The 27089-nt window shown below is 57.7% G+C and overlaps 1 long non-coding RNA gene across 2 annotated transcripts in view; it reads left to right on the forward strand.

Moving 5' to 3' along the window:
• The first annotated feature begins 146 nt into the window (after positions 1-146).
• LOC134474877 (uncharacterized) overlaps positions 147-27089 on the forward strand; it is a 28392-nt gene continuing 1449 nt past the window's right edge. Inside the window, exons 1-2 of one of the 2 annotated variants that reach the window (XR_010045771.1) lie at positions 147-479; positions 17611-27089. This is a non-coding gene — a long non-coding RNA (uncharacterized LOC134474877). The other variant, XR_010045772.1, reaches the window with a different exon arrangement.

Consider the following 27089-nt stretch of genomic DNA (forward strand, 5'->3'; position numbering starts at 1 on the left):
TCCCGCCCCGCCTCCCCGCCGCCCGCCCGCGAGCTCCAGCCGCGCAGGGCCGGAGGCAGCCGGCCAGGGCCGGGCCGGGCCGGGCCGGGGAGGGCGCGCGGCGGCGGGCGCGGGGGAGGAGCGCGGCCCGCGCTGCGGAAGGAGGCGGCCGCCCGCCCCGGCTCGCCCTCGCCGCCCGCCCGGCCCGGCCCCGCGGCTGGATCCCGGCTCGGCGGGGCGCGCTCACCTCGCGATCGGCCGCCGCCGCCCGGGCTCCGCGTGCAGGGCGCGCGCGGCTCCTTCCGGGGCGCCGCGTCCCCTCCCAGAGCCACCCGGGCACCCTGGCCCGCCCCTGCCGCCCGGCGGGCGCCGGGACCAGCCCCGCAGCCTCGCAGGTCCCCGCTGAAGCACCCGGGGTGCCCCTCCTGACGCCCAGGTCTGCCCCGAGGGCCCCATCCCGTGCGCAGTACGTGGCCGGCAGCTGCCTGAGAGTGGGCCAGGTAAGCAAGGCAGGGCGCGGGGACCCAGCCCCTGCTTGGCCGGAGGCCCTGCCCCGGGGGAGAACGGAGCACCCTGAGCCCAGAGTGTCACCCCGGAGTCTGGGAGGCTCTGCGGCCCTCCACCCCTGGTGCGGATGGGGAGGGCCACCTCCAGGGCCTCGGGTCGCAGGTCGCCTTGGCCTGCACCCCCAGGATTGAGAGAGAGGTCGGAAGGGACAGTCGCCAGCAGAGGCCCAGCTAAGGCCTCTGCTCCCAACCCACTCAGGCATCCCAGCGGGGCTCCGTCAGGACGTCAGACGTGGTCAGAGGTGGTCCCCAAGACGCCCCCGAGAGCACACTTCAGAGAGGCCAATACGCTGAGGGAGGCAGAGGAGGCCGCAGGTGCAGAAGGGGAGGGGAGCAGGGTCTGATGTGACCCCCTGGAGGAGGAGACCCCGCTGCAGGAGAAGGGGTGCTCTAGGAGGAGGGAACCCCACGCCTTTAGGATAGGGAGTTCTGTGCCCTCAGAGAGGAGGGAGAAGTGAGGAGCCCTGGGAGGTTTGAGCTGGAGTGGGACTCAGTCAGGTCATCCTTTGAGAGCTTGCTCTGGCGTCCTGGGGAAGGGAGCCGTCCGGGCTGGGAAGGGGGCAGACACTTCTGCCTCCTTGTCTTTGTACTCCATTTTTCTGGTCCCATGCTCTGCAGAGCACCCCAAATTCTCCCTAGGAGCACCTTTCTCTCCCAAGGCTGCAGGCTGCATGAGCATCACAACCTTGAAGGAGTTGATGGGGGAAAGGCTGGCCTTGGTGTTCCTGGGTGCCTGTCAAGGACAAAGCTGGACCCTGGACCCTGGCCTTTGACATCCCAAAAGACATGATTATTCTTCTGGTCCCTGGGATGACAGCAGAGAATTTCCTGTGACTCTAATCCTCCAAGGCTGGCTTCATCTCCACCTTGGTTCTAAGCAGAACTCCCCTCAGCTCCCAGGCGCCATCTCTTGCCACCCCCTGGATATGCATTTATTAAGCACCTCCTGTATGCCTGGCGCTCCACGACCGTTGGACCAGAGCATGAGTCCCCCCACCTGCTGTTACTTATACTTTCCAGTTCCAGGCAATGAATGCAGAGCCTTAGGGTCCCCAAACTTCCCCTGGTCCAGGCTGCACCCCAGAGGTCAGACTCCTGGGAGTCCACTGCTGTATCCACAGGCTCGGGAGATACCCAGTGGCTGGCTCCGAAAGACTAGGGAATGAGTGTGCAGGACAGACCCGCTCCTAAAAGAGCAACCGATCTGGCAACCACAGCAGACATGCTGCTTTGGGGAAAATTTAATAACAGTGGCACTCGTTGGTGGAGGCGAACAGAAACATTGCACGGTCCCACACTGCTCAGCCAGCCGGGTGGCTCGCCCGGCTGGGAAGCGTTTCCCAGGCGCCCACTGTGTGCCGCAGGCCAGGGTTAGAGCCAGCGTCACAGCCCAGGGTGGCTCCGAGGCACGGTGTGTGGGACTTTACAGCAAGGGTAAGCAAGAGAGGGGAGCCCAGCCGGTGCCAAGGCCTTCTAAAATCACAGGTGCCCAGGTAGCCCGTCACGTGGCCCAGATGCGATGGCTGGGAAAATGATGTCCGCTCTCTGACCATGTCTAAGGCGCGTGAGAGGCTTACGCCAGAGGTCGGGCATAAAAACTAGAGAGGGAAGAAAGGAGGGAATGCCAGGAAGGAAGCACAGATGAACATCAGACTCGCTGATGATGATGGGTGTGGTTGTGTTTGGGGTTTTTTTAATTTGTTTTTGCTTTTTGAGACAGGGTCTCTACGAAGTTCAGGCTGGCCTTGAGCTCACTTTGGAGCCCAGGCTGGTTTCAAACTTGCAACGATCCTCCTGCCTTAGCCTCCTGAGTGCTGGGATGACAGGTGTGCGCCACCACACCTGGCTTCAGTTTTTTTTTATGGGACTACTTTTCTCCAATTTTACTGTGATGATCAGAAACAGAGTGAAGAATGGAGAGTGGGGGCTTTCTGGAAGGGTTAGGAGCAGGATACGTGGCCCATATCGGGCAGGGGCTGGAGGCGCAAGCAAGGCCTAGGCCGGAGGGCTTCTGTTGCCACGCCCACAGTGGGCCGGCCCACATGGCCTTGAGTCCTCTTGGGTGACCGGTCTGCAGATGGCATGCCACGTGCGCTGTGCCAGGCCCCGACAATCACCCTAGCAGAGGCATTCAGGGGAGGCACAAATCAGCGGAGGAGGGGGGATGGGAGGGGCTCCCAGGAGGAGGGCACCCAAGATGGGGTTTTGGGGACTGAGCCTGGTTTCCGGTCCCCAGCTCTGCCCCTTAGATCTTTCCAAAGCCTCCGTCTAGAGATCCTGACATAGTCCAAAGGCTGGGGGTCTCCATTGCGGGTCCTGGACCCTTCTATAAGCCCAATCCAAATGGTCCCAGGCCTGGCCACCGGGTGCTGCCTCTGTCACATGTGGCTGTGACTCTGAACGTCGGCCTCTCCTTCTGTACAGTTGATGTATGGAGTGACCTCTGGCTCGAGGTCACTGTTGGCATCCAGTGAATCATCAACTGTCAATAGCAAATTCAGGACCCAGATTCCAGCCCAGTTCTATCCCTGACTTACTTAGGATTTCGGGACCCAGGCCTGTTTCTCTGGGCCTCGGTTTCCCCATCTTGAAAGGTGACGTAGCAACTCACTCCCGGACTCGCTCACAGATGGCCGATGGTGGGGAGAGGCCTCAGGAGCCCCCTCCTCCTGCTCCTCCCCGGGCTGCAGTTCCAGCCCGGCTGGTGTCCAGGCACACTTCCCCGTATAACGCCAGGCCAGTCACCCAGGAGAGGCTGAAGGGAGGCCCAGCCAGACAGGGCAGCCCCCTACACCTCCCAGCCCCAGACAACTGTACCTGCCCTCCCTGCCTCGGGTCCCACTCCGGCTCCAGCTGCCCTGGGCTGCCAGGACTGGGCCTCGGCTTGTTGCATACTGCCTGCGAGCACTTTATAGTGTCAGGGAATCTTTCCGGGTGCTTTATATCTGAGACCTCACACAGGCGACCTTCCCTGCAAAGGGAGACCACACAGAGGGAAAAAAATGATTGGTGGGGGAGGGGAGACAAGAAGCCTCAGTTTACAAATCGCAAACCTCAAGGAGCCAGAGGTTTTAGGACCTGCCCAGCTGGTGTACAGGAAAGGTGGGGCCGGAGGGCCAGGTTCAGAGCCAGGACATGCGCCGTGCCCTCCCCCAGCTCCAGGGCAGTGCCTCCCAGCTGGCAAAGGCTCCCAGTGCATCTCAAATCCCGGGGTGCCTGATACCCAGCTGGCCAGGCTCCCAGCGGCCCAGTGAGCTGTCCAGGGTCCTGGCCAGGCCCAGTGCCGCCCCACAGCCTTCTGGGATCTTTCCTGGCTCCCAAGGCCTGGTGCAGCCCGGAGGGTCCGTGGTCAAGTTTATAGGTGTCTCTCTGAGCCCATTCTGCTGGGCCAGGCTCAGCCAGGGCCCTGGGGCACTGTGAGCTGGGCCTGCTCTAGAGCAAGGACAGTGCAGGACGTGGGAACAAACTAACAGTGACCCTGCACCGCACAGCAGTGAGAGATCCAGGCTGGACACAGACCTCCCGTCTTGCCTGAGGGCAGAAGAGGGGGCCCCAGGGGATCCCATGACAAGAATGAAAAAAGGTGTGGGCTGGAGTCAGAGATGTGGGGATGATGCAGGGTCCGGGCCAGGCAGGGACAGAAGGAGGGCAAGAGACCCCAGAGACGCCCTATGGCCTCCAAGACCATAGCTAGGACAACAGGTGCTGACCCTAGCCGAGCACTGTCTGGCCCCAGACTGCCCTGTGCCTGTGAACTGTATCTCCCACTCCCCACTCTTGTCCCTACTGCTGCTCGGTGTGGGACCAAGGACACGAGAGTGACGCAGTCACAGGAGCTGCCTGGTCCAGGACCGGCCACCATGGTGCCACCTCTGAAAGGCCAGCTGCCCGCAGCAGGTGCTGACGGGGTCATGTGACTGGGGTCCAGGGTGACGCTGGAGACCCCTGTGGGCAAGGAGGCCTCGGAAAAGGCTCCTGGGCCGGGGCTGGGACAGGAGAGAGGATGCCCAGCACTGGACACCCGGGGCCCCAGACTGATGCCCTGCCCCATACAGAGAGGCCTCTTTGGGGCTGGACACAGGCCTGGGCCTGGAGTCGGAGCATGAAGGCAGCAGACAGCAGTTCTGGGGTGGGCACAGCCCCCTCCCGGGCACTGGCTCCAAGAACAGTGATAATCTCCACGCCTGCCTCCCACTCTCACCCCTGTGTCCCACAGCACCCCAAGTCCTGTCCACCAGCCCAGTCCCTCCGCCCGGCCTCCACTTCTGATGGCCCCGCCCAGCGGTGGGGCTGCCCCTCCCCTGCCTGGGGCCCTTACTGGCTTCCCACTGCTCTGCAGCTTATGTCCTGTTGAAGGATACACCACCTGCCCAGGCCACCAACCCCTCCTGCTGTGCCGGGGACAGCTGCTGCTCAGCCCATGGCCAGCAGTGGGGTCTAGTCTGCACCAGGGGCAGCCAGGCAGGCCTAGATAGTGCAGCCCGGGCCTCCTGCAGCAGAGACACCATCCAGAGCCCTGTTCACCCACTCCCCCCACACACACACCCTTCCCCTGGGAGAGGTGTGCACAGCCTGCGGAGTCACAGGCCCTGGCCTGCCACGTGTCCCATGCGAGGTGCAGGAGCTCTTGCCTCACCTGCAAAATGAGAGCAAAGACACCTACCTTGCATGATTGTGCTGGCAGACAGGACAAGGACTCTGTGACTGCCAGCCAGCACCGTGCACAGAGGACCCAGGTGTACACTGAGCAAGAAAGAACCCACTGTCGTGTGTCCTGCTGGGTATGGCAGCCATTGACACCCTCGTCAGAATCATCAGCCAGAGCTGGGAGGGACCTCAGGGTTCTTATGCTCCATGACACCTTATTCCCCCCTGCACAAAGAGGGAAACTGAGGCCTAGATTGAGGAAGAAACGGAGAGAGAATACTCAGTCCCCAAGCCAGGGGGAAGAATAAATGACTCCTGAGATCAGAGCACGGGGCACAGAGCTGAAAGGGAGACAGCCGTGTTCTCTCGCCCAGATTATCAGTGGCCCACCAGTAGCAGCCCAGAGGCCCCAGGTACGCCGAACCAGCTCGTTTGTGTGTGTGTGTGTTTGTTTCTTGTCTTTTTGACATAGGATCTCGATACCCACAGTTCAGGCAGGCCTTGTGCTCACTTGAGAGCCCAGGCTGCTGTTGAACATGGAACGATCCTCCTGCCTCGGCCTCCTGCCTCGGCCTCCGAGTGCTGGGATTACAGGAATGTGCCACTGTGCCCTGTTGTTGTTGTTGTTTAGGTTTTTTTTAGTGTTTTCAGCAATGCCACACCTCTCAGATGAGAGCCGGGGTCAGAGTCATGGAGAGCGTGCACAAAGCACACACTGCACCCCGCCAAACCCCCATAATCCGACCTCCCCACACAGCGAGGGGGAGAAGTGCACGCACGGCCCAGTGCCCGGCCTTCACCCCATGGGACATACACCACGCACTCAGCCTCCCCTACCCTGCCCCATTCTGCATACACCCCTGCCTGGGTCCCTTGAGCTGGCACTGCCCGCAGATCACGGCTTTGCCCCTCCTCACCCCACGAAAGGTAGCACAACCATCCCCAGGGTGCTAGTGACGGACACACTGGGCCTGGAGGGAGGACGTGCCCCAGGCAGCTCCTGAGGTCCAGGGCAGGGCTGGAGTGGCACCCTCTATGACACTGCTCTGTCCCCTGGCTCTAGGGCTGCTGCTGCCTGGACCAGAAGGCAGAACCCAGGCAAGGGCCACAGGGAAACTGCCCAGGCTGGGCTGTGCGAGTGTAGCTCAGTGGTAGAGCACTTGCCAAGGAAGTTCGAGGTGCTGAGTTCCAGTCTCCAGCACTGCCAGGAATAATAGTAATGAAACCAAGAAACCACAGGCACCATTGCCTGTGGGCGCATGGCAGACAGCACCAGTGGATCCCAGTGCTCTCTTGTGCTCTCCTGGGATACAGCGTGAGAATCTGCACAGGCTCCCGGCAGCCACTTGAGGGGCCTTGGGAAGGGTGCCCATGGGTCACTCCTGGCTAAATCTGGGTTCTCTGGGAGCTTTTGTTCCTTTCTTTCTTGCAATGCTGGGGCTCAAATTCAGAGCCTCGTGCATGCTGGGCAAATGCCCCACCCCCAGCCCCCAGCCCTCTTCCCTCTGGTATTATTCAGCAGGAGCAAACCCACGAGCTGGGCTATCCTCTCAGAGCCAGAGGACCTTTGAGAACCTCAGCATAGAGCTGTGTAGCAAGCCACACCCAGGCCAGGCCTGAGGTTAAGAGTCTGGAGCCCTAAAAACTCACTGCCAAGCCAGTGTCTCCCCTGAATGACCCGCTGAGCTCAACCCACCACAGAAACTCGCCCAAGCCCAAGCCCCAAGCTGCAGCCCTTCTGAAAGCTTCCTGCCCCTCTGCCCACACAGGGCTCCACTCTACATCCTCAGGGGCTCCTGCGACACCTGCATTTACAAGGTGTGGCCAGAAGTACAGTGAAGGTCACACCATGTTTAAATGTACTACAATGAGACACACTGCCCTGAATCCCACTCGTCCCGCGGTGCTGGCCGCTTCCGAAGCAGTTCGGGAGGTGCTCTTCCGTGAGTGTCTCTAGTTGCACTGTCGTGGCCGCCTGAGGTTCTCACCTGATTCACAACTTGGACCTTTCGTGGTCATTTTGACTTTGGGGAGGAACCAGGCGTCCCCGGTTTTGGATCTGGTGAATAGGCCAGGCAAGGACACTTGGGGCCCAGCTGCGGCTGCTCTGTGTGGTTTTTTTTTTTTTTTTTTGTTCACATGCTCAGGATGCTTGGGAACAAGGACCTCAGAGTTGCTTCAAATGCCGAGCTGGCTGGCCTGAGCGCCTCGGAAGCGAGAGGGAGGAACCTGAGGGGTATTCACGACGACGCCTGTTACCGAATCAATATTTTTAAATGTCCACATTCACCGTCTATTTGATCACACTGCAGAAACCTGCCTCTGTCCCACCCACATCACCAGCAGTTTCTCTTCCACCTTCCCAGCCACGTCTCCTAAAGCAGGGGTCCCAGGCCCCCAGAACCTGGCCCCTGACCCGTCAGGAACCAGGTCGCACAGCGGGATCAGGGCTTCCCGTGTTCAGGGCCGCTGAGCTCGGCCTGCGGGCAGGGGAGCAGCCGCGCATGCGCGCTCCTGTGAGTCCGGAAAACATCCCCAGGCCCTGTCCCAGCCTGGAAAGACCGTCTTCCGTGAAATCAGTCCCTGGTGCCAAAGGTTGGAGACTGCTGTCCTGTGGCAGCCGTGTACTCCCTCCCTAGTGCTTCCCAGCCTCCTTGGGCCACAGCTGGGTCACCCATAGCACCCTGGTTCCAGGACAGTTGACATGGCCCTCATTCTGCTCCTCTCTGGCCACACAGGCTGCGCCCTTGCACTCAGGACACAATCCAGGCTCCTAGCTGTGGCCCTCGGATCTCCTGTTCTGGTCCCCGAGCCCCAGCCCAGCCCCATGCCTTGCTCCTCCACCCTAAGGTCAGGTACACTGACCACCGTCCCCACCAGCTCTGGCCATTGCTTATCTGGATGATGCACTGGACATTGTGCCAGCCTCCAGCAACCACCTGTCCTGCCTCTAAAACTGTCTATTGAACACTCACTGTGTTCAATATCTGCTTTGCTGTCACTGGAACAGAATATTTGACACCCACAATGGAAAGGAGCGAGGTCTAATTTGGCTCACAGTTTGGGGAGTTCAGTCCATGGTTGGCCAGCTCCAAGGCAGAAACAGCATGGTGCAAGAGTGGGGAAGGGAAAAAACTACTCATGTCATGGCCGCCAGGAAGGAGAGAGAAAAGGGAGAAGCTGGGGACAAGAACACCTCCTTCCTGGTCATGTCCTCAGTGGCCACCTCCAAGCAGGCCCCCTCCTTCACAGCACAGTCAGCCACGAGCCCAGCCATGGATGAATCCACGATGACAGCAGCAGGCTCTTGATGCAGTCACCTCCCAAAGCCCCACATCTGAGACTTCTGAGGGATGTTTTACACCTACTGTGTGTCACACACTGCTCAGAGCGCTGGGGACCCAGCACTGAATGGTGGCAAAGCTACTACTGTCCCGGGATGTGGCTTGGCTGGATGTGACTCAGAGAGGCCACATGACCTCACGGGTGCACACAGGCAGGACACAGCCTCCCCCTCCTGCTCACTATCCCCAGGGCCTCCCCCGTGATTCACCTACCAAGAACCCCGCCCACCCCACCCCCCACCCTTGGGGCTTCCTGCTCTTCCCTGGCAGCACCCCCATCCCCCAGCACCCAGCTACCAGCCTGGCTGCTGCCTCTCTGGAACAGTGCCCTCTGCGGGAAAGCTCCTCAGGCTAGGGCCAGGGTGCTTGCAGGGCACCCACCGATGCCCAGCCCATGGCCTGGGTGAGCCTTTAACAGCCATGGAGCTGGGGGCAGAGCATGGGATTTCCTCTGACTCACTCTCATCTACTTGCCTGAGCTGCCATGTGGCATGGGCACCGGCTGGCTCTTCATATGCTGCACGTGGCCCCTGATGGCTCCAATTCTGATTCTGAGTCCCCAGGGACAGCTGAGGGCTGGGTGGACAAACGTCAGCCACAGAGATGCAGTGGTTCACGGTACTCTGCCCGTGGCCTGGGCAGGGAGGAAGGATGAGGCGAGGGGTCACCAGGCCAGGGTTGCCACCGGCCAAGCCCCCTTTCTGCCTCTGAGCCTTCACTTCCTCTCTGCTAGGACCAATTCTGGTTCTTCATGTTTGGACCCGAGCCCACAGGCCCTTCCCACCGCCCCCCACCAAGGGCTGTCGGGGTAGGGGCCCTCACTGTCTGCCACTTAGGGCTTCGATGGGGAAACGCAGGCAGCCCCAGAACAGACAGTGCCAAGTGGGGCAGCTGGGCGGTGACCCCTGGAGGGGAACCTGTACGCCATGGCCTCAGCCCGCAGCAAGGGGAAAGAGCTGCGGGGCTGGAACCACAGCAGAAGAGCCGGACGATGAACTCCAAGAAAAGAAGAGGACGTAAGAAGGGGAGCCAGGTAGGGCAGTGCACGCCTGGAATCGCCCCAGCACTGTGGGAGGCTGAGTCAGGAGCATGGAAGGTTCAAGAAAGCCTGGGCAAGCCAACCTAATGGGTTAGCAAGACCCTATCTCAAAAAAGAAAAATAAAAACAGGTCTGGAGATGAGGCTCAGTGCAAAGGTGCTGGGTAACACGGCCCGGGTAACACAGGCACGCGCCTACAGAAGAGATGACTGAGGTGATCTCTCCAGACTCCTGGATCTGTCTTGCTGCTGTGGAATCACAAGCAAGAATCTCATTGGGTGGAACTTGGGTCACGTGTCCAGGCTGGACCAATCATCTCATGCAGGGGCGGAAGTAACACACGATAAATAAAACTCCCGCCCTTCCCAGTGTCCCCTAGTGGAGCTCCTGTTCCCCCGGAATCAGACTGAACTCAGAGGACGGGAAGTGAGGAGCCCGAGTCTTACTGGGGGAGAGACGGCCCCTGTCCCTAACAGGAGGGGACCCAGAAAGCAGGCTGCCAGGACCCCACTCTCAGGGGAAGCTTTGTAGAGCAAAATGATGAGGCAGGTACAGCGTGGGACAGAACCACATCAACCAATCAGATCAGGAGCTCAGCCGCCCGCGTGACGCCGATTGGGTGGGGTACGGGGGTGGGGCGTGCTTGGGGGAGGTGACATCGGCCTGGAATACCGATCCTCAGTGGAGGTGTGATCCTTGCAGCTTCATCCTGAGGCCTCGGGCAGAGGCACCCCCAGCCACAGCCACGCGGAGTCCTGGGCCTCTGCCCTGATTCCTCCTGGCCCCGCGTGGCTGCCTAGAATATTCCTACCGGTAGAATCACATAAGGCACTGCTAGCCCGGCCAGCGGGCACGGGGCGGCAGTATACACTAGGAGCTTAATTAATGTCCACGTGGCTAAAGCCTCACTGATCGAACTCACGCATGGTAGGAAAGATGCCGGTTCCCACTCACGAGCCTTCTGCCTCTGTCCTGCGCACTCCTTTCCAAAGCCCCGGCCACAGTGTTTGCCGATTGCCATGATGTAGACACCTGCCCTGCAGCAGGCTCATACCACCGAGCTGTGGGCACAGCAGCAAGAGCCGTGTTCATGCAACGTCATCAGCTAATCGCCACCGAAGGTCCCTAGACCCCGTTTCCTTTCCCACCGCCCACCCCTGCTCCCTCTCCTCAGCCACCAGACACCCTCCCATCACTCCAGCCACAAGTCTCGGCCTCACCACCACACCAGCAGTGTGCATGCCTCAGGGCCTTTGCACTTGCTGTGTGTGCTCTTCAGAAAACCACTCTGGCCACCTTCAGATCGCCACCCTCTACCCTCCCCTGCCTCTCCTGGTTTTCAGGGGACTCAAAGGTGTGACACACACACTTGTGCATCTGTGCACAGATTTGTGGTCACCATGCCTCCCCAGAGGTTCCTATACTGATGGTGACCTCGTCCACTAAGTGCTGCCATGTCCCCCAGCACATAGTGGGTGCCCGTCCCACCTGACAGCCCCACTGGGCACCCAGCCCCACCCCTGCTGGCTTGCCCTCAGCAGCGCTCCCTGGCAGAGCCCCCCTGGCACGGCCCCTCCGCCCGGCCTCCTCTCCTCCTCCTCTGGGAGGAAAGGCGCCGGCCCATTGTGCGGCCCTGTTGACACGGGGATGACCTCACCGGGCCCCAAGGGTGGGGGCGCCGGGCCAGGTTGGGAACGGCTGCGAGGCTGAGGCCCAGGACAAAGGCCGGAGGCCAGTGTGAGGCGGAGACAAGGGCGCTTTTCATGAGGGGAATAATTGCAGGAGGGTTAATCCCTAGGAGAGGTCCCCAGGACGCCAGGGGACAGGGGCCGCCCGGTGCTGGAGGGGATTTGGGGGGCCGGGGCCTGCGGCTCCCTAGCCCTGCATTTGCATCTTTGTTCTTGTCCATGAAATGGGCAGAGTCAGCACCGGGCAGAGCTTGGGACCCTGGCGGGGGCTGAGCCAGGCATCGGGCAGGGAGCGCTCAGCAGGGCTCCGTGTGAGCATCTCCCTGCCCTGCCGGCTTCCGGCTGCCACCAACCAGGGCTCAGCAGGGCCCTGGCTGAGCCTGGCACTGCTTCTGCCGCCTGCTCAGGCTGGTGGGCCTGGGAGTCCCAAGCTGTCACACATCAGCCCAGGGGCCACGGTGCCTGAATGGGTCTGTGTGCCCCCACCCCCGTCCAACCCAAGGAGAAGAGAGCCGGGTCTGCTCTTCCCTGGGCAGGGGACAATCACTGGAACAGGGCAGCTTCCGATGGAGGCGACAGCCCCTGCAAACCTGGAGAAGCCCAGGCTGAAGGGGACAGAGCAGGGTCACACCACACAGGACCATGGGTGACAGCCAGGCCTTCCAGTGCCTGTGCACCAATCGCTGGTTTTCCACCCAAAATTCTGTCAGTGCTGTGTCGTCTTCAGGGCCAGCAGTCCCCGGATGCAAGCGCCTCTGCTACCCCCGCCCCTCGGCCTGGCTCCTACCAAGTGTGACCTCTAGTTGGGGTGCAGCACGGGTAGAGAATTTCTAGCATGCTGGGTTCCACTCCCAGCTCCTCAAGGAAAAAATTGAATACTGGCATTGCTATTTCCTTCCCCAAAGAGGAGAATGGGGATCCCTCCTGAGCTTCCTGGGGGACATTTGCACTGAGGATTTTGTCCCCTGCCAGTGTCCAGCCAGGCCTCAGCGCATCATGCCTCCAGACCTGGGGGCTTCCCCTTGGCCGTGGGTCTCAGCCCCCAGCAATTTCCCAGAGGCAGGCACCCAAGCCAGGTAGCAAGGTTCGCTTCTCTCACCAACCCAAGTGAAGAGTTTCCGGGGCAGGTCCAAAGGGAAGAGGACAGGGGCCGGGCTGACTCCTGCTGGGCGAGAACCCTCCTACCCCGAGGATGGGGTGCAGGGCAGGGCCCAGTGGCCCGGAGGCCAGAGTGCACCCTCGTCTGAAGTGGGCCTGGTCCGGGGTGAGCAAAGATCCTCAGCAGCTACGAGGGCAAGTCCAGGCAAGACCTGGGGACACGGGCTGGGACACCCCACCAGCACAGAGCCGAAGCTCCTGGGGTGGTGTCTCCTCTGCCTGGCCTTCGTCACCCCTGCGGTGGGCATGGGACAGGGACACAAGGGGCCAGGACCTCACTGCAAGAGCCAGGAGTCCTATCCGGCCAGGGAACTCACTCCCTTCCAGAGGGACAGCCACCCGTGTGGCAGACACAGGCAAGGGGGCGAATCCGACCCGCACCTGCTTGGCTGAAAGCGCTCTGTCCCCGGGGGGCTTCTGGTGACAGTGCAGACCCTCTTCCACACCTCTTGGCTAGGTGACCTCAGCCAAGACCCTTAAACCGAGACCCGGCACAGCCAGGCTTCGGACTGTGGGCTAATCCGAGTATCTAAACCTCTCCACAGTCAGACGAGTAACAATCTACAGGCTCTAATACCAGCAGTCGGGGAGGCTGGGGCAGGAGGATCACAAGTGTGACCCCAACCTGGGTCACATAGTAATGTAGCAAGGTCACATTTTAGAATTTAAAAACCAAAAGAAGGGCTGGGGATGTGGCTCCGTCAGAAGGGCCTGGATTCAATTCCCAGTGCCACAAAAATAAAAATACAAATGCATAAAGCTATGTGTCTATAGCAGGCAGTAGTTTAAGTGCTTCCTATGTACTGTGTTATTCCTTATTTTGCGGACGGAAAACTGAGGCCCAAACCTCGGGTTCGCACCGGAGCCCTCTGCAGCTGCGCACGGCCAAGTCCTCCCCCCCCCCAACCCCACCTGCACCGTCCCGAGCTGTCACTGCCTCCCGCCCCGCGGTCCATCCGCAGGGGAGCTCAGCTTCCAGATCGTTCTGCACTTCACCCGCCGCACGCCAAACAGACTCAATTAGAAAAAAAAATCTATCGCTAATTTGAAAGCTCTGATTCTATAATTTCCTGCAGGGAAGACATGTAAATTGCGTGTTATTTAACACCCTTCCACGGCAGGTGAGTTCTGCGGGGGGCAATTATACCCCGCTCCACTCTGCGCACAGATTCTGACGAGGGAGGGGGAGGAGTAGGAGGGGGCCATTGTTCCCCGGCTGGTCCCCCCAGGACTGGTCCCCGAGGGCTGGCGGGACCCCCGAGTCTGCAGGGCCAAGGAGGGCGCTGGCTTGGGGTTCACACCTCTGGCTCCTCAACCACCAGAAAACCACCCAGTGCCTCTGGTACCCCCAAACTCTTGGTACCGAGCTGTCCCCAGGTACCTCTGCCATGGTCCTCGCCTGGGAGATGGGGGCGCTTGCAGCCCCTAACCCAAGCTGCTAGGGGGACGGAACCCTGTATCAAGTCTGAAACGAACAGAGGAAGGAAGGGACAAGAGCCCTGAGGTCCCGGCGCCGGGCCCTCTGTGAGGGGGACCCCACTTCTGCACTGTCTAGCTGCCCCAGCTGGGCCCTGAGCCCCAAAACCCAGCAAGAGCAGGGCGGGAGGGCGCCACCTGCTGGCCGCGTCGGGAAGCGCGCGCTCCTGGCTGAGTCCTTTGGGGAAACCTGCTGAGACCCCCAGGCCTGGGGCTGTCCGGGCTCCCCGCTGACCTCCCCCTTCCGCAGGATGGACGCGGCTGTTGTTGTCAGAGGGTGCCCCGGGAGGCCGGGGGGAGCAGGGTCCCCGGCAGACCCACTACCCCGACTGTCTTCCTGGGGTCGCACACCACTGGGGTCCGCGAGGCCCAGCAGGCTGCAGCCCGGGTGTCAGGGAAGCTCGTCTTCTGCTCACCAGGGAGCCCGGTGAAAAATTCCCCCCTGAACCGGTCACAGCCGCACTCCGGCCTCGGCCACAGGAGGGCAGCAGCGTCCGTTCCATCGCGGCCCTGCAGCGGGGCCTGGCTCCCACCCGCCTCTGCCTGGGAAGGGGACCAGGGACCTGGGCAGAATCTGGGGGGCTCCGGTCCCCTCACCCCGGAGTCCAGCCTGGCTCCTGTCACCTCCATTGCCTGGGTGGAGGCCAAAGCCTGCGACGTGCTGGGGGCACAGGAGAGGGCTGGGCTATTGTCCAGCTGGGCTGTGTGGCCTGAGCACATCCCTGCCTCTCCCTGGGCCTCAGTTTCCCTGTAAAATGTGGGTGTCGGTTCCGGTCGGAGTGACACACGGGCAGTCCACACTTTAGTTAAGTCTACGCGGATTTTTTCAAAAGCCTTTGCACACCGGCTACTGCTCCCTGCCCACCCCGCCACGCTGACCACCTGGTGTCAGCTCGAGTTCCAGAAGGGACAAGGCGTGTTGGAACCCAGCACTTCCGAAGGAAGAGGGCGCTGGGCCCTGGATCCCTGATCACCACACCCCCAGGCAGAGGACGCACCCGGGGACCTGCAGAAGTCCCAGAGGACAGGGACTCCCCTCCCTTCTCTTTGATTTTCTTCCTGAAAGAAATTAGGCTGTGTGTTTACTGGTTTTCAATAGCTGAAAATATGTCTGTGTCATACCACCAGAGACTGTACAGAACGCATCTGTTAAAAAATTAATGAGCTGAGCGCCGTGATGCCCAGCTGTGATCCCAGCTACTTGGGAGACTGAGGCAGGAGGATCGCAAGCATGGGCACCTTAGCAAGACCCTGTCTTATTATTATTATTATTAATAGTAGTATATGTTAGTGATCCACAGAAAGACCCTCTCTTTAAAAAAAACTAAGAAGTGTTGGAGGCAGAAGTAGAGGTAATTGCTGAGGTCCTGGGTTCAATCTCCAGCACTCCACACACAGGATAATATGAAGCTTACCACCAAGATCCAAAGATAGAGCATTGCTCTTCCCTGAGTTTTTGTTTGGTTTTGGTTTTGATTTGGGGACTTTGTTTTTGTTTTGTGAGGGGTCGTTTGTTTTCTGTTTTTGGTACTAGGGATCGAACTCATGACCTGGCGCTTGCCAGACAGGCACAGTACCACTGAGCTACATCCTTGGCTTCCCTGAATTTTGCGGTGAACATTGTGAAAAGTACCAGCTGCGGCCAACAGCATCCACTGGGTTCTGATCTCAAGCAGAAAATTTCCCATAAGCCTCTGTAGCTATATTAACACCAAGTTTAAAAAAAAAAGACTTCCATGAAAAAGCAGGTGTTGGGTATGGCATTGTCACCAGATGATGGCAGAAGGTTCGCTTTTACCAGGGAACTGTAGCACACCCACTCTCTGCACTGCCACCTCTGGGTACCCACTGTGGTTGGCACTGTTGCACTTGGTCCTCAGATCACAGGAGTACAGTGTCGTGGGTTCGCACAGATCCGAGACACAGTTCCCAGGCACCTCGGTCTCTCTGGTCACTTGTAGTTCCCGGTAAAGCAAATGCCAGCCAGCCCTGGACACTCACGCCCAGAATCCAAGCTACTTGGGAGGTGCAGCTCGGAGGCAGAACATTTGCCTGGCTGTGCAGGAGGCGCTGGCTTCCCTCCCTGGCTACACACACGCATGCACACACATGCATGCACATGCATACATGCACACGTGCACAGACACACTTGCACACATAGCGAAGGCCGTGCAGATCGCTCCTGTACTGCACTGCTAGAGGAAGTGTAGCCGAACATTTCCCCTCCACCCTCATTTTGACCTGGGCAGGAGCCTGCAGCCAACTGGAGACCCAGGGACAGAAGCCGTGCGGACGCTTCTGTTGCATTTGCCGGAAGCCACGCATGGCTGGAATCCATTCAGGACATCAAGGCAGCCACAGAAAGACTCTCACGAAAGAGAACATCCAGAGCTGCTTCAGAAAGGGGCAAGAGGGACCGGCCATGTGTGTAGGGAGAGAGAAGCCAGCCTGCCGACGGGGAACGTTGGGGACGAATGGCCACGCGGCTTCCGTGGCACCGATTTTATACACTCACCGTGTTTGCTGGTCACACACGTACTTGGGCTTCCAGTAGTTCTGAGTGTGTCTCTTAAAAATGGAGCAAAGTCTACATTTAGAACGTGACCCAGTTTTTAAAATTCAGCCTGACAGTGCCTCTGAAGCAGCGTGTGGTCCTTCCCTAGCTCCCTCATCTCGCCAGGTTAACTCAGACGACCTTGTATTTTCCATTCATTCAATGGTCCTGCTCACGGGCTCTTCCTCGCCATCACTGAGATAATTCCTCATCTTAATTTTGTTTTCTAATTTCTAGTTTTGAGCATTTATCCTCGGGATTTTGAGACCGAACACTTAACTAACAGTCCAAACTTAGCCAATATATTTACCTTCTTTCCAAATAACTGAAAGAATTTTCAGGCTTTAATTTTGAACATCCTCTCCCAAATTATATGGTAGAGTCCAATATTTCAGTACCGGTCTGTTTATCCCGCCATAAATTAAACCTTACTATTGTGGAGTTAAATAGTCCAGGCTTATTTTGCTGTCTTCCAAATATTTACCAGTGCCCCTTGTATATCTGGCATTTCTCTCCAGAATAATGTTTGTCCTACCGGAAATTTAGTACATTTAGAGATTTCCGGAGTGCGGGTATTTTGATGGTAAAAGCCTCACACCTGTGATTCCCCTGAGTGTGTCTGGGCTTCAGCATCACCCTGAAAGGATACACCGAGTTCCCATTGCCTGGCACGGTAAACTGACGGTTCTCCTGCGGCTTCCATTGGAGACCATGAGAGGTCAGCTGTCCACTTAATCGCTGACCCTTTCCATCACCTTTCCCTGATGTTTTAACATCTTCTCTTTTTCTCTGATGGTCCACAGTTTTATTCCATGAGTCTTGACGTAAATTCCTTTCCATTGACCTTCCTTGGGATTCGCTGGGGTCTTAGTGACTTTCTCAGAGCTGAGATAAAATTCCTGCCATCCAAAATGAAAAGGGAAAGGTTGATTTAGCTCCGTTTTTAGAGGTTTCAGCGTGTGGCCAGCCGGTTCCGAGGCAGAGGGCCTGCCCAAGGACTCCACAGCGAGAAACCGTCCTCGGCGGGGCAGGCAGGGGCCAGCAGCACAGCAGCGATGCGCCCTGCTCTCTGCCCCTGGATTCGCTCCAGTTTACAAGTCTAGCAATGGGTGTCACCACACGCAGGCTGGGGCTTCCCTCATCCAAACCTTTATCCTAGTGTCCGGCCTTCAGTGCTCAGCTCACACTCTGATCCAGCCCGTGAGGCCCTGGGGGTCAGCTAGACCCAGACCGCAGCCACGGGACCTCCAGGCTCTGAAGCTGACCTCTACGACAGCTGCACAGAACGACCGGCCTTTGTGTCTTCTCCTCCTGGACCCCGTCGTCTCCTGGAGCTCCGACCAGCTGCGGGGCCACTCACCTCCCCGCCACGTCCTCTCTGCCGCCCAGCCTTCCCCCGGAGCTTCAAATCCCGAGCACCACATTTTCACTCCAAAACAGTTCTGTTCCTAACTGCCGAGTCTCTGCAGAAACTTACTCCCTACCCGTGTTCCAAAGTGTTAAAATTTCTTTAAAAACACAGTAACAGTTCTTTTCAATTGATTTGAGGTCTGCAGATGACAATTTCAGATCAGAAGGCTTCCAGGATCCCTCTCCACTGGCTCTTGTTTCTGTTGGCTCTTTCTGTCTGTCTTTGCAAAGTTTTCTTTCCACTTGAGCGCCTCGCTCATGTTCTTTGGAGCTTATGACATTCTAGAGACGGATGCTGAGGGTAAATTTCCCTGAGGATTTACCGTGGCCGGACTTAGGGTCTGTTTCTGCCAGTGGACGGGGCGTACCATGGCAAGGCACTAGGAGGTCAACTCTTGAGTTCCTGCCTAACCACACAGGTGATATCAATTCGAACCGAAACCCTGGTGAGGGCCGACCTGCAACATCTTCTCAAGGGAGATTTGGTTGGTTGGTTGATTGGCTGGTTGGTGGTTGATATTGGGAACTGAAACAAGGGGTGTTCTACCAATGAACTACACACACACACACACACACACACACACCGCCATCCAGCCTATTTTATTTATTTTGCAATGAGATCTCACTAAATCACTAAGCTACCCAGGCTGAGCTCAAACTTGTGGTCCTCCTGCCTCAGCCTCCCAGAGAGCTGGGATTAAAGGTGTGTGCCTCCCTCCCTGACCCAGATATATTTTCTTTTAACTCAGTGTCAAAGCCAGGGCAAGTAGGTTTCCTTTCCTTTCCTCTTCTGCAAGGTGAGTTACTTGACATCATCCTGACACTCTGGTCTCGTGGACCCTGGCTTTGAGGGGTCTCCTGCGACATCCCGCTAAGCTCCGTCTGCTCCTGCACCCCACGCAGGAACCCCAGCTCCCGGTCTCTGTGGCCTCCTGCCTTGGCTTTGTTTTCAAGATGGTTGTATGCGAATTCCACAAGGCAGAGACCAAAAAAAAGATTAAGAAGGAACACATCCAGCGGGGGATTTACGAAAGGCATCGAACTTCTAACCTGGTGGAGAGCCAGACACAGACATCTCCCTGAGAACCTTCCAGAATGTGCTTTGGCCTGTTCTTCCCTCTGAGTCCCCAGAGGGACAGAGGAGCCCCCGTCCTAGCACCTCACCTGCTTGGTCTGCACCACCTAACAACTTCAAGCACCCGGTGCCCGGTGCCTGTCGGACGGGCTCCTGAGGGTCAGGACAGGCTTTTGCTGGACACTAACAGGACACCGCCGTGAACCGTGGCTTCCACCAGCACACAGCCGCAGCAAACTGGCCTGCTTTTGCAGAGTCCCAGCGCCGCAGAACAAAAGCGTGTCTTGCCAGCTGGACTCGCCCCAGCCCGATCCGGGCCGGGCTCTGCGGAGCCCTTACGTCAGGAGTCTGGCAGAGAGAACCCGGGCTGTCTGGCGAGGCGCAGAGCCCCAGCCCTCGTCTTTCTTAAAATGGAACTGATCCCGGTCCCCAGATATCCCCAGGTCTCGCAGGCCCCACTCAGCCTCCCATCCACCCTCACACCTCTGACTCAGAGGGAAAAATAAGCCACCCAACTCCTCCTCCTCTCCTCTCCGCAAGCAGCCGAGAGGTGTAAGCTTTGTTCACAGCTGAGTTATTTCTGATCTTGGTTCTGGCTAAAAGAAACTCGGAGGGACGGTGGCTGGGAGACGTGTGGAAGCCGTGCCAAGCCAAACTGTCTAAGCGCCTGCCTCTGAGCAGCCGGCTGGGGAGAGTGTGTTCCACTAAGAAAGAGCACCTAAGAGCACCTAGAGTGGGGGGCAGGGCTGGGGCGGGCGGGAGCGAGAGGGGTCCAGGGGTGATGCATGTATACCCCGCCCCCCCCCGCCCCAAACGCATTCACTACGCGTGGCAAACACACACACAGCGGGCAGGGATTCAGCTCAGCGGCTCAAGCATCTGCCTGGGAAGTGTGAGGTCGTGAGTTCGATCCCCAGCACCAAAGGAAAGAAAGTACACACACAAAGCAGGGGAAATCCACTTCAGCAGACAGGCAGCGAGGAAGGCCTCAGGGTGACCATTTCGGGCAGCTTCTCAGAATGTGGCCCCTCACACACCTTGGAGAACCAGGAAGGGCCACCCCGAAACACAGGGCCCCCGGGGTCAGTGAGGCTCAGAGCCAGAAGGTGAGCGTGAGGTCTGAGAAAAGGATGTCAGGCCCTGCTGCCTCTGCTGGGGCCTGTGACCCCGGGAAGTCGCTGGACCTGGTGTCCACCCGCTGGAGGGACCAGAAGCCCCCCACGAGGGGCGCAGGCAAGCAGGTGGAGCTGTGAGTGTACTTCCACAAATCACGGTGCTCGGTGAGCTCCCAGGGCCTCTGTGGGGGCCCCGGTGACCAGTGCCACGGCGTCCCTGTGTCAGCACTGGGGAGAAGAGGGGAGCAGGGAGCAGTGGAGAGGGAACCCAAGGGACAGACAGATGAGGACGGGCCTGCAGTGCCCACAGCACAGCGCCTTGCCTTCTCCCCAAAAGTCAAGAGCAGAACTGGGATTCGAACTCAGCTCCCGGGGCTGAACACTGCCTGCCTTCTTTGACGCTCAAACAGCAAACACTTGTTGGCATGGAGCCAATCCTGTGCGTGTGCGTGTGCGGGCACCTGGATGGGAATCGGAAAGGCCCTCGAGCTGGGGATCCTCCCAGGCTACCACGCAAGACGGACAGTGAGGAAATAAGGGCCCCGGGTTTCCAGCACGGGCGTCGGGGTGGACAGTGGGGCTACTTTTCTCCGTAAACTCTGCTGCCAGGACAGAGGGAGGGGCAGGGGGGACCTCTTCAGAAGCCACACGGCATGGAGGGAGCGGGCAACAGGCACTCTGAGCTGGAGGCGGGAAGCCGGCCATCAGCAGAGGGGGAGGACAGCGCACTGGGACACCGCTGGACCCCGTCCCCAGTCCCAGGAGTCAGGGGGCTGCACTGTGCCAAAGGTGGGTGGGGCTGATGGGCCACTTCTGGAGCTGAGCCGGGAGATGAGTGTGCGTAACACCAGCACCCTGGGAGGCCGAGGCAGGAGGGTTGCAAGTTTGGGTAGCACCTGGGCAATACAGTGACTTAGTGAGAGGACTAAAATAAAAAGCACAAACAGGCTGGGGATGGAGCGGAGCGCGGCCCTGGGATCGATCCTGCAAGATGGAAAAGGAGGAGGAACAGGAGGAGACGTCACCGCATCTGCTCACCGCCTCTGAGCAATCCCCCCAGTGACTCCGCGACCCTCCCACCACTCCAGACAGGGCTGTGGGACCAAGGAGCCCTGCCCAGGGGACACTGAGAACCTTTGCACCCACACCCACCCAGGTCCTGCGCTGTCCCCGGGAGCCTGGCCAGCCCAGGACCCAGGTCTTCGCACACAGGCATGCGCTGCCCAACAAAGCCTCTGGCTACCGGGCCCGACTCAAGCCAGGAGACCCTGGGCTCTTGCACCATAGGGACAGACACCCAGCACTATTAGGATGGGAGGGGAGTCATGCGTGTGGCCCCAGAGCCGGAAGAAATGCCATGTGGACCGCACTGACTATTTCGGGTGGAATCAAGAAAAAGCACAATGTTTCAAAATGCTGAAGAAAAAGCATTTCCAGCCAGATCTCTCCGTCTGGCCAAGCCATCCATCACACTCGAGGATAAAGTGAATATTTTTAGACAGAAAAAGGCTTCGAGCGCCGTCTCTCGCCCTTCTCTGTTCCCCACGCAGGAACCCGCTTCCCTGCTGACCGTGACGTGGGTCAGCCCCGGCTCTCACCTGTAAGCTCCTGTCCACTCCGTGGTCCTCTCCATGCCCCATTTCCACCTTTTGGGGCATCATGCTGGCCACCTTGCTGGTTTGAGTGACCGCAAGTGCAAGATAAGGGCTGTCACTCCTCCTGGGCGAAGGTGTGGGAACACAGAGCGGGAGTCACACCAAGTGTCACTTGGGCTGGACTCACGGCAGCCAAGACCACGAGTTCAGGTCAGCGAGGCGACAGCGTACATCAGGGTGACTTTCAAGACAGACACACAGCATGGGCTGCACTTTCCCTGGGCCCTCCACTCCCAGGAGATGAGAAGAGGACACTGCCCCTCAGGATGACGGAGGAGATGCCCAGAGGGGAGGCCCAGGCGGGGCACTTGCCTGCCACACACAAAGCCTTTGGTGCCATCCCCAGCACAAGGGAGAGAGAAGACAGGAAGATGGAGCCACAGGGAACAGAAGAGAAACCCAGGGGCCCTAGGACAGCAGCCACCCCCGCCTGGGGCCTGGCATAGGAAGACCTGGTCACCCCAAGTCCTCCCCGGAAAGTTCAGGGCAGAGTGAGCCTCTGCTCTCCAGGGAACCCAGCAGGGGAGAAAGGGGAGCGTTAGCTGGGAGTGGGCAGCACCGGGCTGGGCAGTGGCCGCTGGCACAGGTGACGAGGACCTTTCCCTGGCTGTAGGCAGGTGGGTGGGCCAAACAAGACCAGGCAGTGCCTCCTCCAGGGGCCACAGTCAGACCACGAGGGCAGGACAGTCCCCATGTGGCTCTCAGCACAGAAACCAAAGTCATTAAAGGTGAGAGGCCACGGGGAGGGAGCCGGGAACCAGTATTTTTCTTAACAAATTTTGGAGAACTGTCTGGCTGTATGAGTTGGATTAAGCTAAAACTGAAGAAACTAAATAACCAAACTTCCCTGATCCTGAGCTCAGCCTGCCAGTTAGGGGCCGAGAAGCCCGGCGAGGAGACAGGCACTGCGGTCTCCCTCACCCGGAGCCTCTGCCTTTGACCAGGAGGCAGCCCTCACCCTCAGCCGCCTGGGGAGGTTGTGGCCCAGATTGGCTGAAGGTGCCGGCAGGGGCTGCCTGTCCGAGACCCCATCTGCAGCAACCCTCCTGCTCCCAGGTTGGGGGGGCCACTGGGACTGACGTTCGCTGTCAGTTTGCAAATGAGGGGACCCTCCCAGGGCCACTCTGCCACCCTCCTCCTCCTGCTCCTCGCACAGGATGATGATAGGGCACTGAGGCCTTGGGTTCTCAGGAGATCCAGCACCTGAGGTCACAGAGACAAAGCAGAACCCTTGGGACAGGATGGGATGGGGGAGCAGGGGGTGCGGGCCCATCTCAACCCCACACCGTTGTTCCCACCCCAGGCCAGATGCGACTCCCGGCATCTCACCCCTGGCTTCCCCCACCTGCTGACTGCTGTGGGTGGCAGTTTATACCGAAGACTCCCCATGACGGACCCCTGAACAGGCCATCTGCGACTACCCGTTGGACACCCCTGCCTACAAAGCACCCCTCCCCTCCCCTCTCCTGCACAGCGGCAGACTCGGCCACCAAAGTGCAGCTGACAGGAGACGACCCTGACCCTAAGAGGCACACACGTCCCCCTCCCATCCCACACCCCAAATCCTCCAGCCCAAGCAGATGCCCCCCATTGGAACTCAGCTCCTCGCCTTCCTCATGGGGCTCTCTGGGGGCCAGATGCATCATGCATATTTTGGGGAACAAAAGGATGAGAAATCCAAGGAGTATTTTGAGAAACACAAGCAATCAGATGTTAAAAAATAGCTGATTACGTGCCTGGCAAAACAGATCAGCAGACAGGAACCGGCCGGCGTGGGGGCAGAGAGCTGTTCGGGGAGAGAACCTCATCTGGGTCCCCGTGTGGCACAGGGAAGCAGGAGGAGCAGCAGGAAAGAAATGGGTTTGGACTCGATCTTTGCATCTTTCAAATGGACTGAAAAAGACATTATTCATAATGCAAAGTAAATCCTAGAAAGATGGGCCAAACATATAAGTGAACAGAGACCAGCTCGCTGGAGGAGCGGAATATTTTCCAGCTTTAAAATCACCGAGGCTGTTTATTTATTTTAGGGGAAAGGAGAACGGCTTTGACTACATAAAAACTGAAAATCTTCGGTACCACAGACAAAATTAACCAGACTGGCGGCAGGAGAAAGGGTTAACATCCATAACCCAGGAACCCTGATAGAAAAGCCTTAAACCAACAAGGTTTTTATTTTCTTTTACTTTTTTTGGAACTTGACAAAAATGATACCAAATTTCATCTGGAAAAATAAACTTCTGAGAGCAGCCAGGGAAATTATAAGGAAAAACAAAAAGTCCTGAAAGAGAGCTGGTCTGGCCAGATGTCAGGACGTCGCAGGGAAGTCCAGCAGTTTTTAGGCCTGGCGGTGTCGGCTGAGTGGGAGCCCCTGCAAGCAGGCCGGGGTGCAGAGATGGAGGGAACGGAAGTGGAAATTCAGCACATAACTGAGAAGAGGCACGTCCTACTGCGGGAGAAACCCGCATTGTTCAGAGCGCGCGGTGAGATAACCGAAGTCAGCCACCTGGAAAGCATAAAGTGGGATTCCTGCCTCACCCTCACACCCAAATTCACTCCAGATGGGCCTGACATTTAAACCAAAAACATGAGCTTAAAAATTATTTTAAAAGGTGAATTTATAAGCCTGGCAAAGAAAGCTCTTTCTAAGCGGGACACAGGGTCCAGAAGCCAAGGTAAAAGTTCCCTGGGAGAAGAAAATGGGTTAGAGACAGAAACAGCTTGAAAAAGATGAGACTCGAGTCCCCTGTGGTCTATGACAGTCCTTCTTCACCCAAAATAATCCAGAGCTGTTACCTCGAGGCTCAGGCAGGTCCACCCCCGGCCCCAGTGTGCATGGAGAACGGACCGAACCCCATGCTGGTGCCCAGCGGCCAGCAGCTCACCGGGAGTGCGCCCAGAAAGTCCGTGTCCACCAGAGACTTGCTCCAGGTGGCCAGGAGCGAAAGCGCTGCAGATAAACCAGGTTTCTGGACTTTGAGGACTCTGCGCCCAACCCAGGGGTCCCCCAGTTTCTGAGGGTGACAGACAGGAGTCATTGACAGGGTGTTGGGGCCTCTCGGGGGCTCTCAACACGCGTGCAAGTCCCAGAATCCTCTCCCATCTTAATCAGATGCGGCCACATCATGCATATTCATGAACCTTAACGAGGCAGGAGTGGAGTCAGGGCGTTAAAAGGTCAGGCAAGGGGGTCCCAGAGCATGAGATCTCCCCTCGGACCTCGCAAGGGGCAGGGCCCTCAGGTGCTGTTTAAATTACAGATAGGGCCAGGGATACGGCTCAGTAGCACAAGCGCCTGCCTGGCGGGTGCAAGGTCCTGAGTTCGACTCCCGGTACCAAAACAAAAATTAACCGGGCAGAAGAGTGTGGTTTTCTCGCTCTATTTTTCTAGCTGTTTTATTAAGTCAGTGGTGATGGGACAGAGTCCTAGGAGAAATGTAAGTTTAGATCCAACTTATACTGAACAGTAATGATGTCACAAGCAAATAAAGTCCTCGAAGGGCTGGCTAATCTGTAAAGAAATACTGACCGGATCGCTGCAGAGATGAAACTCTTCTAAGCTGAAAACAGAGAAAATCAAAAGTTGGAAATGAGAGGGATTTAACTGTTTAAAACATATCTTCCACATTTTTAAAAAATAAAATTCGACCTTAAAAATTTTGACCACATAAAATCCTTAAAGTACTAAGTGGAAAAATACAATATAAAAAAGCCAAAGCAAAACCTGGAGAGGGACCAACATGCTGTAAGATTAATTGTTTTAATTTAGAAAATGTTCATAGGAGTAAGAAAAAAAGATTTCAAATCTAACAAGTTGACAATTTTTTTTACTGTATGTGAAAAGGAGATTGTCCAGAAAGTTAAAAAGGAAACACACAGAAACAATTCAATCTGGCTCATATTTAAGAAATGTAAGCTGCTGGGTACCTTTTTTAACCTGTCAATTTGCCAAGATTCACAAAGCTTTCCCTAAACCAGCAAAATCACAGAGAAACACAAAAACTGCTCAAAATCTTTAGGCTTGAAAACACTACAAGTGTGTGGAGAAACAGCTGTTCTCAGACATTGTTGGTGGGCGTGTCATTTTGCTTACTCTGCGATTTTTTTGTTTGTTTGTTTTTATCTGACCAGGGATCAAACTCAGGACTGCCTGCTTGCAAGGCAGGCACTTATGCTGCTGAGCTAAATCCCCAGCCCCCTACTCTGTGATTTTTGATGACTGTATAATGCTCCATGTTCATGGGTGGCAACATACACTGAATCAGTCCCGTTCATAGACATTTAGGGTTTCTTTTTAAAAACTTGTCTTCATTTGAAAAGCGGTACTCCCAGGACATACCTGGACACGCTTTTGCATGCGTGTAGAACTTTGTAACTCCCGCACGTCTTGCCACTTCTATTTTGAGACAGTCTCACTAAGTTGCCCAGGCTGGCCGAGTGCTCACAATCCCCCTGCCTCAGCCTCCTCAGCGCTGGGGTGACAGGTGAGAGCTACCACAGCCGGCTTTGAAACACAGTTTTCAAAGAGGACGGCAAGTGGGGAATAAGATGCAGGAACAGCAATGGGGTGGAACTGCAGGTTGTGCTGTAGATAGAACTGAGGCCTTTGCCACCAACCTGCCGAGAGACTCTAGCACCACCTCAGCCCTCTTAGTAGGCCTCAGTTTCCCCAAAGGAAAAAAAAGGAAGGAAAGTTCTTGTTCTTAAAGCCATTGACTGAATGACACAGCAGAAAGAATCGGCCTCACCCCGTGTCCTGGGGCACAGATGGGTGTTGGTGCTGCCGACGCTTCCCTCCCACGCCGCCACATCAGAAGCCCAGCTGCCCAGCCCAAGCAGCCGGAGCTCCCGGCTCAGCCCAGGCGGAGGCCAAGGAGGCCAGGAAGCCAATATCTGCTCTGTGCAGAGCGCGCTGTCCCTCTGCCAGGAGGCAGCTTGGACCCAGGCCTGCCTTTCCTGATGTCTTACACATGGGACATTCAGCATTGACCTGCTCGGAGCCCCCCAGTGCCTGGGGAAAGCAGGGGGAACCCCCTTGACTGATTCCACCCTCGGGGCTCCAGGCTCCGCGCCCACCTCCTGCCGCAGTCTGGCCAGACACACAGTCTCCGCTCCCGCAAGCCGAGCTTTGAATATCGTCTTTTCTGGGGTTCCCCTCTGCCCGGCCTCCGCTCACCTGCGGTCCTGGAGCCCATTTCTAATGACTTCCTGTGCCGAGAGCGTGTGAGCCCTCGGCCACGCTCCAGAATGTGTGAGTGAGCGGGAATCAAAGGGCACGGGGTCCCGACGGGACGTGCAGGAGCCTGCATCAAAGCGTTGCAGCTGGGAGACTCGGAGAGAAGCGGACAGGAAGTGAACACGCACACCTAAAGCTATGCAGAGG

This window comes from Cavia porcellus, unplaced genomic scaffold (assembly GCF_034190915.1).
Source record: "Cavia porcellus strain 051 isolate PalLab524CR breed Dunkin Hartley unplaced genomic scaffold, mCavPor4.1 scaffold_40, whole genome shotgun sequence".
In the NCBI taxonomy this organism is placed as follows: Eukaryota; Metazoa; Chordata; class Mammalia; order Rodentia; family Caviidae; genus Cavia; species Cavia porcellus.